The 14,043-nt window shown below is 37.6% G+C and overlaps 1 protein-coding gene across 1 annotated transcript in view; it reads right to left on the bottom strand.

The window, feature by feature from the left end:
- The window catches only part of PLXDC2 (plexin domain containing 2), a 272,320-nt gene that overhangs the window by 195,806 nt on the left and 62,471 nt on the right, over nt 1–14,043 (bottom strand). The gene's annotated exons all lie outside the window — the stretch shown is intronic.

Raw genomic sequence — 14,043 nt, 5'->3', positions numbered from 1 at the left:
ATGGCTCGCTCCCCACTACCTTAAGACAGAGCCTCCCTCAGTAATACAAACTTAAGCTGTGATCAAATAAACGTAATAATCATTTTGCATTTTACCATGATTACTTCAAGAAACAGATTGGTTCAAGAAACAGTCTCCATCAACAAAGGCAAAAAAGATTAAAAAAAATTTAATCCAAAAGATGAATGAATGTTTGAAATGTTGAAAGGTAATAAGAACATCCTAAATGCAACTTAGAAAAAAAACAGCAGAGGAAGAAGTATAGCTATACAAGAATTATAAACATGAAAATGCTTGAGTATAGAAAGAGTAGGAAAAAACGAAACCACATGGACGGAAATAATGCAGCTTTCAGGTTTTCTAATCAGCTCTAATTAGCAACAATAATTAATACCTATTCAGAGGCAGAAAACTAAGACCAGACATGATCACAGGAACTGAAAATGCTGTTACCTGGCATTTGCATTAAACCTGATCCTGAATAAAACATGCTTACCCTGGGGCTGACACAACAGCCTGCTTGGTCTTGAGTTCTTCTGTTTAAGATCTCACCACGACTCTGAGCAAAGGATCCAACCAAAGTGCCCAAGAGACATTTATTCTCTTTTCAGAAAACCAAAACCAAAACAACAACAAAAAAACCCAAACACAGAAAACAACAACAACAAGAAAAGCACCAAAAAAACATTTACAACGTGCAACTTGGAGTTCCCTTGGCTACGGCTCTGAGAACTCAGCATTCCCTAGCACCTCTCCACTGCACACTGTTTCTAGCAATAGCAAGGCTGATAAGTCATCTCATTTTGTCTTTTTTCTTTGCAATCGAATTGTATTTTCCGCTGACAGTAAGAGAAATAAATACAAACATACATTTTATTAAAATGTTCATATTTAAAAACAAAAATAAAGGGAAATAGTTTTAAATCGAACAATATTACTGATTTCTGTGCAAAGTAAAAGAAACTTGTTACATAACTAAATTTAGTTACCTAAGATGATTAAAATTGCCAGACCTCTTCCTAAATTACTAATTGCAGTTGCCCTGAGCCAGCACTATGGACATCTAAAGGTTCGATCTTCATGGCATGTGCAGAACTTGAACATCAAAAACTAGGGTACCCATTTCCCTGTCTTGCAGCTACACACACTGCAGTTTGAAACACAAATGCAACACTAAAACTCCTGTCCTTAATACTAATAAAGAAATTAAGAAAAGAAAAAAAAAAAAAAAAAAAGAGCATAAGAGAAGGTTTCTGAACTGTTAATTTAAACTGTTTAAGCACCCCTACGTGCTGCCAAGGTTAATATCTAAATGGATTGTCTGCCACATACATCTCAGCATGGATACAGTATTTTTATAATACAAAGGTGACATTTAAACAAACATGCCACCCTTATTCCTTTCCTCCCTGGCTCTGTGGTTTTTTCAGTTTGAGTACTGCAATCCAAACGATATACATTTAAAAAATCTGTTTTAAGAAATATTACTTTGAGATTTCTCAAGTAAAGCACGGCCCAGAGTATTTTTTTTAAATGTGAAATATATAACTGCCTTTATTAAGAAGATTCTAAAACCTGTCACCCTTTAAGGTTGAAATTTTATTAAACTTGAATTTAAAAACCAGAATCACCATTTTGATGCCTGGGGGTAAGCTCTGATTTCTCTAACACATCGGTTTAAAAGTATTTTGTTCAAGATTCTATGTTATCTTCTTCATTTCTGGATCTATCCTCAAAAACGCCGGAAATTGTATTTCTGGTACTGATTTGAATACTTTCACACTGCTATTTTGTATTAAGGATGAAAACCTATTTGGTGTCCAAAAATGCTTGTGAGCCATATTAATGATACATGATGATGTGAGCCAAGTTAATGATAAAGGTTGTTTTATAATAATACTAATAACAGTAACAATAATAGATAGGAAAATATTGCATCTGAATGACTTTTCCTGTGTATGGGTTAATGGTGCATGTGAGCTGACCTGGGTAAAATGTCTACCCAGAAAATAAATCCTGAGCATGAAGATTCTTGTCTACAGTTGTGGAACATGATCGCTTTAATCCAGCCAGCCTGGCTGCCAAGGACAAGGTAGCTACAGAGGTGTGCTTGGGATCGAAGCATTCTTGGATCAGAAAGCATTTCCTGCACTTCTGCTGGCAGATTAAATTAAAGTTGTGCATGCCAATGCATAGGACAGTCATCTTCATCTTCTGTGTGGACATATTCAAAGAATAATGCAAGGGGTTTAGGTGATGTATTATGTTAGGCAATTCATTTCAGCCACATGTAAATAACATAGCAGGGAGGATTCAAATACAAAAGATAAGTAGAAGTTACTTAATGTGTGTTAGAAAAATGTTGTGAAACTTACTATATGCAAAACAATGCAAAATACTCAGAGGAATATGTATAGACATTAGAGGTTATTAATCATCGCACACTTCGCTTCCCCAGGGAACGGAATATATATTAACAAAATTCCTTTATTATTAAATCAGAAGACAGATTTTGAACAGAACATGCACATCATGAGGGACTGTGTGTTGACAATGTGCGAAGAACAATGGCCAGCAGGTCAGGCGCTTAGCCTCTTCTGCCACGATGCAAAACATCATCTATCAAAATATTTAGCAAGGCTGCAGTTTTATGAAGAATAGATTTTTGCTTGCAATGCAAAGTAAGTGGTAGCAAATCTCTAGCATATTGCAAACAACAAACATGCCACATAAAAGACTTAAAAATACAGCCACCTCATGTTATCCAACACCGCACACAAAACCACAAATTAAATAAAAATCACATTTATTTAAAAAATAAGGAATAGAAAGAAAGAGAACTAATCAACAAATTATTTTTCTGATAACAGGATACAAAGCTTGCACTAAGCTTTCATCAGGGAATAAAATAATGTTCATATGACATGTCCACCTCAGGATGAGACTGCAGATCTCCAAGGGTGGCAATGAGACAGTTTTGTTTTGTGTTTTTCCCCCAAGACTGGAATGCATTAGAAATGTTGTTCTGAACAGACTGTTCAATTCCATAACTGGCATTGCCATTTTTGCAACAGGCTCCTCATCAAGCTGAGCAAGTATGACAACTTGAATCAGGAGTTCACATTCCTTTTAACAAGCACCTACATGCAAGATAATGTGGTTTTAACCATCCTATGCCAGTGAACAGAACTGACATGAGAACAGCAGTGTCTATCACTAGATACTCCTCTGCCTCCAGCACTAACCTTGAGGAAAAGGAAACCAACAGATTTGGTTTCACAACCAGTCATTCTAGAAAAGACAAAGCATAAGAGCTCTGCCTGAGTAGAGATGCTTTAAATCAGGTAAATTTTTGGAAATTTTGTATTTTATTCTGTGTTGAGAAGGAAACAGAGAGATTTTTCTATAAACCTAACAATCACCTCCAAGAACCCTATAAACATTTAAGCAGTCTTTAAAAAGTACAGAAAAATAAAAAATTTTGGTACCTTGACTAATTTTCTCTTCCAAACCCTTCTCCTGTATTTTGCTTTTCTCCTCCAGATTAATTTTGCCAACTATCTTTGCTGTCTTCATAAATTTTTTAAATGTTGCCTTGATCTTCTCCATGATTCACCTGTTGTGACACAGGGCAGATCTGATGCTGAAGTAGGATGATATCTTACTAATTTATTTTTAGTGGCTTGTATTATTCCTTCCTACAGAGGATTAAGTATAGTAGAGTACTTTCTAAATCATGTATCTTGCCTTGGAAGTAAAGAGTGTCCAGAGCTAAAGAAATGTAAACCAATAAATCAGTAAATCAATACAGTGTAATTTCAGTGTCCAAAAATGCTTCTCAGCGTAGCAATTTGCCAGTAGGAATGTTTGCTCTTTAACTCTTAAATCTCATTCCACTGAAATTAACAACAAAACTCTTGGGTAATTCTGCAGTGCCAAATTGACCTAAAAATCTGTTCTATAAACCACACAAATATAGCAGTATTTTAATTCCCTGAATCAGAAAATATTGCTTATAGTGATAGTAGTAACATTTTTCCTTAAAATTAAGAGGCAAAACCAATGAGAGGTTAAACCACATTTCATCCACATTGACTTTAGTAAAGTTCCTTGGGAATAATCATGACCAAATTTCATGTCATCACAACAAATTTGTGTATCAGTTCACCTTGTCCTTGAATCATAGGCTTTTGAGGGAAGGATTGCCCAACATTAGGTGGGAAGCCAGGAAAACATGAAATAGACCAGCCATCTTATCATCCCCAAGAGCTCCACAAGGGGAACCTTTTCCTTATGAAGAAAAACAATTTTCTGAAGTGTAAACCAGCTAAAAATGAAAATTATGAGCCTTCTGTTAAGTCACAACTTAGTACCACAGGGCAGTGAAATGGAGCTGCAGGCAATCTGCAGGCTCCTTGCTACATTTAGCTTGGAGGCCACAGGTTCTTCTGATCAGGACTGAAGAGGAGATGAACATGAAAGCACCAAACAAGATGTGAAAGACTTATGCTGACCTCCACATAGCAGGTTATCTGGTATTAAATCTCTTTTTTCTGATCTTTCCAACTTGAAAAAACAAAGGTGCAACACCTGAACTCCTGACAATTAAAAAGAATCCCATACTTGGAAGCATCCATTGTCATTTCACTTTAAGATTTAAAAAAATAAAATAAATGAAAACAAATCAATTTTTGAAATAGCCACCTTCTCTGATGGATTAATTGTCTAGCTTACAAGCTCTTCAAGTTAAATACTACAACTCACATGTTTGTGTATTGGCTGAAGTATAAAGATTGTCAGCTCATTTGAAGCTGCTGCATGTATTAATTTATATATCAAAATAAGAGAAATGCCTAAAATCTCCTGGGATTGTAAGAGTTAGGAGAGTAAGAATGTAAATTTTAATGTTTTATGACTGTTCTCTTTCAAATATTTATCTGCTCTTTTATAACATATGCCATTTTTGTTCTCATTTCTTTATTTTTCCATTTCTTATTTCTTTCTGGTATCATTCCTTATCTGTTCTTGCAGTTGCTTTTAGAAATGGAAGCTGGAGAAAACTCCTGCTGAAAGATAACAGCTCTGTTTGCAGATTAAATAGGCCATGAGGAGATTTAACACATGCAGGGGAGCCGATTCTGCTTGGTGCTAAGGACCATCAGTCACACTCTGAGCATCAACAATCACAGCTAGCTTCAGTTGGCTTAAAAGTGGCAGCATTTTACTGGATTCAACCTTGTCAAAGAAGACAGAAATAAAAGCAGAAAGAAAAATAAGGCCATGGCTTAAATGTGAGTGTAGGAAAATGTTGCAATCTAGATGTAATGTAACAGGAATTTTTTGTACATCCTGAAGTCAGAATTACCAACCCTCATTTAAATCAAGCATCAGATATCAAATACCATATGTACTGAAAACCTCACTCTTGTATAGCCTCTAGAACAGCACAAAAATCTGAAGACAGCTTAAGAGAGTTCCTGAAACTTAAGAGGAATATATGTCATACTACAGTGACAGGCAATCATTAAGGAAAATATTTGTATGCTGTAATACTCTTCTCAAAGCCAAAGAAATTAATCACAGAGCATGTTTAGAAGTATGCTAAAATTTGAAGCAAAACCAGATATTACTAGATTTTCTGTGATTCAGCCTCCCAAAATGTTCCCTGGTCTCTGAAAAATAACATACAGCCTGAGGCAGTAATCCAGCATTTCCCTATGGGATATCCTACTTAGAATTGGCTAAGATCAAAGGAAAACAACAGCAATATACCATGAATGAGAAAGGTTTTCTAAGTTTTGGAGAATCTGGCATACTGAATTATACACTTATTAAGCTGAACCAACCACAAGAAATCATCTTTTCTCTACCTTCCTAACACTCTGTGAGTATTTGTGCATGACTAAAGCTAAGACATACAGTTGCTCAGACTTTACAGTGGTTGAAGGTCTGAAAATAGTGTTAAGTCTCAGTCACTGATATAAGCACTTCACAGTTTCTAGTGTTTTTATTTTCACAGTATCCATCAAGTGCTCTGACCACATACAAAGGAGAACAAAAAGAGCTGGAGATTCATTTCAATTAACTTCAGCAGCTCAAAGTTACTAGTCTTATTTAGTCTGAATTAGATGCCTCAGCCCCTACAATGTTGAAAGACAACATACCAGCACATCCAGAAGTTCATTTGTCCCAGCATTTCACACAGTAGTCTGGGCTGAATCAAACCTGGTGGTACTTACACCTCCCCACTGGTTACAAATGGATCCTAGCTGATTAACCAATCAAGCTCAGGCTAACCCAGCTCCATAGGCAGCTGCAGTTCATGGAACAGTTTCCAAAAAGTAAGTCAGAGTAATACCTAGCAATAAATTCATGCACCTAAGTAATACAGACTTTCTGATCTTGACCACAGTAATCTGGTAAACATAATACAAGGAAAAAGCAACAGAGAAAATCTCAGAGTTATACCAAGCCCTTGTTTAGTATTTTACTCAGGGGATCATCCTGACTCTTGGAGTTGCACTCATTTTTAAATCAGGCATATGAGGATGCCTTCTTATTTTCACAGGACTACAAGGCATGTACTCAGTAGGCATGCAGCTGACATGATTATCAAAGTGGAACTGTTTGGTTTCACATTAATGAAATAACAAATTTGCTCTGCTTAGGAAGATTAACCTCACCTTTTTTTTGTTCTTTTTTTCTTTTTTCTTTTTTTCCCCCTAGTATTTTTAAAACCACTTTTAAGCCTGAAATCAAGTTCTGGGTTTTTTATGCAGTAAAAAATAGGACATAGATCTATAGCCAACATACAAGTAAATATAGGATTAGAACACAATTTGGAGGTATGCAGAGAACTCCAGAAAGAGAGGTTTGATTATTATTACTAACCCTCTTAACCTGCATTTCATATTAATTTAGGTGCTGTAAACTCAGTACAAGATCCAGTGTTACTTTCGTTGAACTTGTACAAAAAAAGTACCTTGCTAGGGATCCACAGCACCGAGACAGCCAGGTGTGCCTCCTGATATGCAGGACAGATGATGCTGGATGGCAACCCTTCTTCCTGCGCACCTCTCCACTCCAGCTCTCCTTATTCAGCAAAACAGTTCAGAGACAGCTCATTTTCTTGAACTCCACAGGCTTAAACTTGGTTTTAAAATCACTGACACACTACTTTGCTGACTTAGAAAAATCCAGCAGCCTTGGATTCAACAATATAGACAGAAGAAGCTGGACAGGTGACTACGAGCACATGAACGTGTCCCAGGTTTGACTCTTAAGAGGCAGAAGTCTGCATGTTTAAATCACTCATGCAGTTAAAGCTATATCATCCAGTTATTACTTTTTTTAATGAATACATGTTTCTGAATGCTGCAGGAAAGCTGTTGATTTCAGATACATTCATTAAGGGAGCATCATGCTGAATACATCTTCTACTTAAAATGCTGTTATAAATGTCATATGTGCAAATGAATGCAGTCTGTCTGTCAGCAGTGGTTTTTACTATGTTTCAGGGAAAAGCACAGGCAATCAAACAATACCGGGGGAGAAGTACAAGTTCTGTTTTTCAGTCTGTTGTGCCTTCCAAGAGGGAATGAACACCTCACCATTCTTACTGAGCACGTGCGGCAAGAAGGAGGCAGAATTCCTTTCATAAAATTTATAGGGAATTAAGAAAAAGTGGTGGGGGTAGAAGGAAGCAAAAAACCCAGAGATTACTGTAATTTCATTGTGCACAGTGTGTCTGGCCATTGATGAATAAAACAAAGACTGTGGTTCATTAAATGGAGACTGCCACTGTGTAAACACAGACTGCAGGCTATTGATTTAACTGAGTAAATTCCACCTATACTGGGATGTTGTAGGGATGCACTAAGCTTTTTATACCACTTTGAGCAATTTGGCATATTTCTCCATGTCATATGTTTAGCTCTCATTAGCAAGTGTTTATTTAATCTAATAGCACTTGGACTGAGAGCACTAAATGTGTGCAAATTCCTGTAACCTCTATTAATAAATAGGCTTCCAGCTCAGTGATACAAGACTCAGTTCCAATAAGCAATAAGGATGGTCAGATGCCTTTAGCAAGAAGCAAGCCTGACAATGCTCATCTTCATATTTTGCTGTGGTGAGACTGTAATTGGAAACAATTTCTCGAAGCTAGGCTGAATCTATCAAAACATTCAATGGACGTGAGAACTGCAAGATATTGGTTATCAGAGCCTAAAATTAAAATGTCATGATGTCCCATCTTGGAATTACCAAAAATTCAGTGCCTGAAACTGCATTTGAGATAATCATTTCCCCACAGAAAAGAGAAAGCATGTAAGCAGAACAAGACCAACACCTTTTCAGTTCCATCTAAATTAAGTATGAAATTTGGAAGAGCTGCTCTATTGCAGTATTACAAATAGAGCAAAAGAGAACAAGCCAGGAGGAAAGAGAGGTTTCATTTAGTCCAGTTGTTATCATTTTGGAGATCAATTCATATGAAGTTATGCTCCACTGAGTGCCTCACTTCCTCTATTTGGAAAAGTGTATATTTCCATGGAGCACCTTGTCTGCTTTTCAGCATATTCCCAGAGATTGCTCAGCATTACAGTATGCCCTAGGAAAGTACACCTTACTTCTTGTTCCACAGAAGTTCTCATTCATCATCTCTTATTAAGTCTCAAGGTAAAAAAATTCATCTGTTTACTTCAATTGTTGAAACAAAGCAATCCATCACAGTTCATTCATTCTGCATGAATTACTGGCACCAGACATAACAGATTTACTGTGGTCTCTGCCCAATGGATCAAAATGTAAAATCTCAAACAATTGTAAAAATGACTGAAAATTCCAGTGTAGAAATGATTTAATGTAAATTCTCATCTGCTTCCTAAACGTAAACTGACTTTTCCTGGTATTAGACGGCTCTGTTTTTTTTTTCTTTTTCTGTTTTTTTCCTTTTCTTTTCTTCCCCACCCTCAGCCCTGCCAAGGCCTGAATGCATTCATAGCAAACCACTATTAAAAAAAAAAAAAAAAAAATGCTTGAAATCAGTGATTTATATAGCACAGGAAAAAAAATAAATCTATCATGTACCAGGTGAATGTGAAAAATGACAGGAATTTTGATATTGTAGAATTGGAGATTTGCAGATTCTGTAAAGATTTTGCTTATGTCCCATGCAGAATGAATGGAAAACTACAAATCCTACAGACATGAAAAAATACTCTCAATTTTAGGAAAATGGAAGTCATAGTCATGCAAATAACAATCTCCTAAGCACCTCTGACACTTTGAAAGCAATGGCCAATGGAATGGACCATGTTTAGGCATATTCCATGATTTGGGATAAACAAAAAAATCCCATATGTTGGTGCTTTGTTTTCCTCCCAAACAATAACCCAACTTTGTTTCTTGCCAGCTGGTCTACAACAGAGAAATCTGAGCAATCACTGGCAAGAAACTCTATGCCAGACATGATAGTGATCCTTGCTTCAACAGTGACAAACTTTAAAACATCTCAGCTTCCATGTGCTATTTCTTACAGCCAAGAAATCTAATTATTTCCTTCCATAGCAAGACTGCTATGGCTACAGACAGACGAAGAGTTTATCACAACTGAGTAAAGCTCAGTTACACAGAAGACAATTTTCAGACCAGAACAACCTTCTATGGGAGCTGAAAACCTCACCATCTTGTTTTTTTCCAGGTGCAATAGGCACTCCTTTGATTTTGCTAACACAGTATTTTATAGCACATGTATGATGTACACATACTTTACAAAACCTCCTTAAAACTAAAGCAATGTTGTTTAAGCAATCTCCCATCTGGAGAAAGGAAAAAAAAGAATGAACCCCATATGACAAACCTCAGTCAAGCTGCTTAGTGTGTTTCTGCAACACAGTGAAAACTCCCTGATAATGGGAGTAGCAAAAATATAAACAGAGCAAGCAGACAAGGGGAGAGGATAAATTATTTAAAGAGAAATATGGCAAACATGCCTATCTTTGTAAAGGACTAACAGTACTCAATACATAGGTACCTGCAAATAGTCTGTATAGAAAGTGATAAATATATATTACAGAACTGAAAACAGAGTTCATAGGCATTTCTTAAAAGAAATAATATAATGCAGGGTATTAAAATTCAAATGAAAGATTTATAAAAACCCAGGACATCAGCTTTTGGTGTTGGGTAAATGAAAGTATCCCCAGCAGACACAGCAAGGTCACCCTCATTTAAACAAGATGAAAACTACGCTATTGTAGTCAGTTGATTTGGACTTATTAAAGAAAGCACTTGCCAGCTCATCAAAGTGTGTTCTTGTTCCTGTTAAGCTCTTCTCATCCAGCATCTTTCCTCTTGATTATTAAGGTATTCATTCAGGTACAAATGCACTGCTGCTAAACCAACTGCAAGTCACCTGCTATACATCTGTTTGGAAGTTTGATTGTGTGGTCAGGGGACTCTGACAGGGTGTTTGTACATTAAACATACACATCACACCTACATGTAAATTTGTTTTGCCTCTTGAGTCTCCCAATGCATCTCATCCTCTCTGGCTCTCTGGACTATGACTCTCTGAAACCAGAACTGGATTGATATTTGTGTCTGACACAGTGTCAGAGTTTAACAAATAAGAATTAGTAGCAATATTCCAGGGGGTGTTGTGCAGCAGCAGAGGAAAGCTGTTGCGAGGTCACATGTCAGCGGTGTCTTCTCACTGCCAGCGGGCTTTAAAGGGTTTCAAGAAGAACCCCTGCAGAATACTGAGCAGGAGAACCCCTGCGGAGTCATTCATCCAAACCCTGCAACCTGCCACCAGAAATAACACCCTGGGAAATCAGGTTGGGGAAAGCAAAAAAGGCAAGGAAAAATAAAATAAGCAATAAACTAGAGACATACATACAGCTGAACTGCTTGGAAGTGAAAACTCAGCAGGGACATAAATGTTGCCACGTAAGTCTGAGACCATATATGACACCAACAGTCTTGAAGAACCTCCAATTTCCACGCAGTTTAATTGTGAGTTCTTTCCTCCTTTAGGAATTAAATCAGTGAGAACCATATAACTTGAAGTGGCTTGTTATGGGCTCTATCTCCCACAATCAGCGCCTAGTTTCATTTTTTCATGAATGCTGCTTCTGTTATTGCAAGCGTTACTTCTCTGCTCCTGTATAACCGGATTGCAGAAAAAGGTGTGTGGGAATTTTCAGATAGAAAAGTCTGCCGAATTTGAATGAGACAGCTCCACTCTCTCATTTCAAATCATGCCAAAGGGTAGATGCAGAGGCTGTAAATGACATGCAACTAAGGGCTCAACAAGGCATCCATAAAAAAGATTGAAATGTAAACTGAATGGTCCAAATAAAATAAGCCTTGCCTATATTTTTTTTAATTAAAATCCCCTGTATTAATGCATTATAAGAAGTTAAAATGGGTAAATGAATGATCTTGAGAATATTTGCAGAACAAAGCTGAACATTACATTTTTCTGTGACTGAAAGAGACAGGGTGAAAGTCAATCAGAACAAATATGCAACCGTCTTTCTTCTTATTATACATTTATTAATTCAATTACTGAATTATTTGAGACTCTCCTCCCCTACTGTTTCTACCCTGCCCACAGAATGAAATGTTTCACCTCGACATTACCTTTTAAACCAAAACTTTTTCTGCATTATGGCCGGTGTGGAATTAGCAGCTGCAGAAAATGGCATTCACTCCCAATTCATTGCACAGGAAGAAGAGGGACAGCAGAAAACTTATTTGCAGAAAAGAAATTTCTTTCCCAGCCCATGTATGAAGGCGATACTTTTAATGCCAATTTGGACGCTTATTTTTGTAACAGCCAGTGAGTATACGGGTTGCAATTTACACATTCAAATAATATTTATAGGTCTACAGTGGCAACCTGCCAGGATCATGACAGTTGCTACCAACTTCAGTCAAGCATCAGATCAAACTCTATCAGGTTAACTTCACATTTCATTCACTCTCAGCACTTCTTGGTGTTTTTAGTGTTTGGTAACATCCAGGTGCAGGTGTCCCACCACTCCTTTTATTGTCACAGGAAAAAAGTTATACAACTCAAAGTGACCTGCTTTTACTTCCAAAAGTTTTAGACCAGAGTAATTTTTGACATCACTTCTGGTGATTCCAGAGGGTGAATGTTTCCTACACCAAGTGCTAGAAAGATACAACAAAACACTGCACCGAAGGATAGAAAAAAAGGACCTCCATATTAGGGCAGCTATTCACCTTGAGAGATGCATCCCAGTGTGCTTCTAAGCCACATGCACACATTTTCAAGCTTTCATCCCACCACAGCCAGCCCTCCTTCCACATTTCATGCAGATTCTACAGCAATACTTACAATTGAGTGTCACGCATACACACAACAGTGAAATATCCTTTAAGAATGAATGAGAATGAAAATGGCATTTTATGCTTCCTCGAACAGAATGCAATTAAGATGAAAACAGTGCTGTGCTTCATTCATTCACTGATATTCTCTGACAATTAGTAGACATAATTCCTTACAGTATTTGCTGTTAGTAAACAAAAAGTGCTAGAAATCATCTTCTCAGGGCAAGATGGAGCTGTGATGTGGATGGGCAAAAGAACAGAAAGGAAAGGAGGGGGTTGCACAGGTAAATACATGCTCACATGTTGGTGCGTGGGGGGCTCCTACTCTGTTCAGCAGGTTACAAGATCTGCGTGACACGGCAGCCTCAGCCACTGCTCACATGTGACGGCAGCTCCTGTCCGGCCCTGGGACAGGCACTGCACAGTCCTGCTGATCCACCGTGTGAAATGGGACTGTGCACCATGCTCTATTCTTTAATGGGGCACTAATGCACCCTGAGGGCTCCCCATAGGCAGGCTGGGCCTGAGGCCACTTCTTTCTGGAAGGCTACAACAAACAGATGAGAACCACTGTCTCTGCAAATCACCTTTCAGATATCACTCACCATGCAGGCTCTCTCTCCATTTTTGCTGACTGAACATAAACCGCTCAGATTCACACTTAAATAGATCCAGAAGTGCCTACCCACTCTAAGGATAGTTTGGGTAGGTTGTTCCTGTCACCAAGTTTCAGCATGGTTTGCCATCACCCTGTCCTCATGACAGAGAACTGTACCTGGGAGGCCTTGATTTTTCCTGATCCTAAGTTCTCCATTAGATTTCAAGATACAAAAGGTGCCCAGATACAGGGATGGATGTTCTGGATGCTGGGAGAGACTGGCAGAGGCCCAGGTTTAGCTCAGTGTGCAGACACTCATCTCTCTGAATTCAGTACATAACATTCTGTTCTCTACAACTCAGCTTTCAGAAAGACATGCAAAAAACTCTATTTAAAGATTTTACATGTAGGAGAATCTGCTGAATACCTGTGCAAGCTGTTCTTGGGGTTAATTATCCTAGCTATGTTAAAATCATGTATCTTTTCAAGTCTTAATTAGATTGAAGCCTTCAGTCATCAGAACACTTTACAACTTTCTCCTAAAGTGGGTGGTTCTCTATTAGAAATGTCACCATTTTTCTCTCCCATTGATAAGCTAAACAGATCAAGCTTCTCACTGGGAAAAAAGGTCACTTTCGTCAGTCTTTTCAAGATTATCAGTATTATTTCTGAAGAAACAGCATGACGGCCTCTAACGATGCATAGGATCTCTAGTCCCTCTTAGCTGGTTCATACATCTGCAGATGATGGCTGGTCTCAACATTCCATCACCATACTGGAAATGATGTTCACTGGTCACCATCAAAGCTCTAAGCTAACCTAGAGTTACTACTTTTGAAAACACTTTGGTTTGTACAAAGGTTACTTTTGTGTAACTCTGTTTTTAGTGGTATTGAGTGGGGTGTTTAAAAAATAAAAAAGATGTATTTCAGATTTCAATTCATCATAATGTCATTTTTTTCTTATGTATTCAGTGCTGAAGTTGCAGGGACTGAGGATAAAGAAGTCTGTGCATGGGGGTGGGGAAAAAAAAAAGCTCTATTTGCAAATGGGCAAAATTACCTTTCTAAATTGCCAGGAAA

The sequence above is a fragment of the Streptopelia decaocto genome (assembly GCF_964273445.1).
Source record: "Streptopelia decaocto genome assembly, chromosome: 2".
Lineage (NCBI taxonomy): Eukaryota > Metazoa > Chordata > Aves > Columbiformes > Columbidae > Streptopelia > Streptopelia decaocto.
This window is presented reverse-complemented; position numbering and strand designations above follow the sequence as displayed.